At 46.4% G+C, this 2877-nt stretch overlaps 1 protein-coding gene across 1 annotated transcript in view; it reads left to right on the forward strand.

Annotated features, from left to right (window-relative positions):
* Positions 1-2877, forward strand: part of THG1L (tRNA-histidine guanylyltransferase 1 like) — a 19465-nt gene that overhangs the window by 375 nt on the left and 16213 nt on the right. The gene's annotated exons all lie outside the window — the stretch shown is intronic.

Genomic DNA, 2877 nt, shown 5'->3' on the forward strand with positions numbered 1-2877 from the left:
GATGCCGCAGAGCAGCCCCCGGCCCCGCATGGCTCCGGGCAGGGACCGCTCTCCGCCGCCGCCGCCGCCCTATAAACCCTCCCGGCGCCGCCTGTCCCCTCCCACCGCAGAGCTCCGGGTCCGCCCCGCAGCCCCCTCCTCTCCCGCTCTCCCTCCGCACAGCCGGGGATGCTCCCGGGGGTCCCCCGGCTCTGCCCCGCGGGGCTCTGTCCCCGCTTCGGGGCAGGGGGAAAGCTGAGCGCCTCCCTGGGGCTCCCTCTGCAAAACCCCCCTCCAGCGCCTTGGCCAGCACGGAAATCCATTGTGCCTCCAAAGCTCGGAAAAAGGGGAGAGCTGGGGGAAGGAAGGAGCTCAAGAGCTGTTTGTTTATTTGTTTGGTGTATTTATGTGCAATCTTACCATAGCTGATCCCGTGGTTCCAGAGACATCCTAAATTTCTCCATTCCTGGGAAATACATTACTCCTGGACAGTTGAGGGGATACGGGATAGATTTCATGTGCCTGTATAAAAGGCACACAAAAGGACGTTCTCTGACTCTCTCCCCTTATGGTCGATGGGAGGGCCAGGCTTGAGGAAGCACTTGGGAACATCCACAGCTCGTATTCCTGGTGCTGCCCCTCAGGGATATCCAGTCTGTGCCATGAGGCTCCCGAAGGAGCATCCCTGTCTTCTCCTGCATCCTTCAGGGCTGAGCCAAGGCTTGAAGTCCGCACATCATCTCTTTGCTGAGCACCTTGGGGGCTGCACGACTGCTGAATTAGCCCGTGGGGTCGGGGTCACACCGGGACAGGAGAGCCCAGGTTGGTGGGACCATGCTGAGGTTACCAGCTGCAAACACTGGGCGACTCCATGGTGCTGTAGGAGCTCCTTGCACACGCTGAGCCCACAGAGAGCAGCTGCCCTCCCTGTGTCAGTGTGACTCCCAGCTCAGCTGCAGCCCCACTCAAGGCTGCCAGGGTTGGCTGACACGGATTTTTATGGGGTCAGGAAGAGCCATTACCTCTTAGCCACACTCTTCAGATAGACATTGATCTGCATTTTCCATTCAACCCTTTCCATTCGTCTCTATACTTCAAGTGTCTTTGTAGGTGAACCACCAGGGAAATGAGAGATGGGGACAATTTGCATGTTTATAGAGAGGTTATAAGTGTAGTGTGTATAAGTAAATCAGGCTGGTAGGAAGCGAATACTCCCTTCAAAATAAAGGTTTGCCAGATAACAGTAATGATTTTGTCTATTGTCCAGAGCATTATTTATGCTATTGAAAACTCTAATATCTTTTATACTGAAGGTTTTTGTGGGTTCCTGCCAGGGTGGCCCAAAGGAAAGGTGATTGTTCCCTTTTGCAGATACCATTTTGGCTTATATCTCACAGATGTCCCCTTTGTCCCCCAGCACTTCACAAACTGGATCTCTCTGATCTTGTGAAGGTCAATTTATTCCTGGTAGCACCCTGGCAGAGGAAAGTCAGGCACTGTAGGGACACCTAGAGGGAATAATCAGGGTGAGAGGCTATAAGTGACATTTTAGCTGACCCATAGAGAGGTCAAGAATTTTCATGGCACAACTAAATCATCTTGTTTCGAAGAGCAAAAAATACAGGGGCAAAATTTCAGCTCTTTTCTAATCATATGGAATATCCTGAAGGGAAATCTTGATGGTTTTTTCCCTGTGAATTCCCCTACTTATTTATAGCTGCCTGTAATATAGAAGAAAACAATGGCACTATTGTGCATGTCTATATTATAAATAAGTAAAAATGCAAGCCAAATTTAGACACAAATTTAGCTACCCTGCTTTCATCCCTGCATAAAATTTCTGCCTATCCAAAAGAAAAAAAAAAATCACTTTGATTAGGAACATGTATGCTGGTACTAAAAGATTGTCACAAATCTTCTCAGTACAACAAATCTTCACAGGGACTGCTCCATATATTTCTCTAAAAGAAGATCAGCTCAAAAAAGCACAAAATTGAATAAAATGAGCCTTATGTTAAGATTATTAAAATATTTAGTCCAATAACTATCTGCTTGTGATTGTTTTCAGCGTTCAAATATCATAAAAATAAAATATGTGTAATATTTGCATTTGTTATATAGTGATATTTTTACCTTTGGATCTTGGTAATATGAGAACAGATATGTCACTTGAAAACCACCAGAAACTCCCTGTATAAAAATATAACAACAGGCTGTCCAGTGCTTATATATAGGTTAATATATATATATATATATATAAATAAAATATATAATTTACTTTACTGAGACTTTGCTGCATGGAAAAATTCAGGGTATTTTAGCTTTATTAACAGTGCTCAGGTGCTGTAATGCTGTTTCTGGCACAGGGTGAGTCAGATCCTGCCTGTGCCCACCTCTTCAAGAGCTCTTCCCCAAAGTCAGTGAGACATTTGCTGGATTTCACAGAACAAGGTCAGACTTCTGGTTATCTAAGAATTACACAGGCTCAGACTCATTTCCTCCAGGATCCAAACTGTCTGATAAAGAGTATCAGCTGGGAATTTCAGATCTGCTTTGTTCCCTCATCTGTTACATCCCCGTGGCCAAGGCATGGAGCAGCAGCCTCCGTGCAGCACCCGGAGCAAGGGTGAGGTGTTTCAGCCTCCCCAGGGCAAAGCTGATGACAGAGCATCTGCAGAGGGGGTTCTGCACTTGCTTGACAATTTTCAAGATGATTTAATGCTGTTGTTGTTAGCTGGAGTGGAAAAGATGAGGATTCTCCCTTTATGTTCATAGTAAATCAGGAATTAGGCACCTGGAAAGAAATGGGCCCAGGGAGAGGAAAATGCCTGTTCAAGAACCAGACTTGAGCAGAGAATCACTGATGTGTACCACAGCTCAGTAAAATTAAATGTTCTT

The sequence above is a fragment of the Geospiza fortis genome, unplaced genomic scaffold, assembly GCF_000277835.1.
Source record: "Geospiza fortis unplaced genomic scaffold, GeoFor_1.0 scaffold55, whole genome shotgun sequence".
Classification (NCBI taxonomy): domain Eukaryota; kingdom Metazoa; phylum Chordata; class Aves; order Passeriformes; family Thraupidae; genus Geospiza; species Geospiza fortis.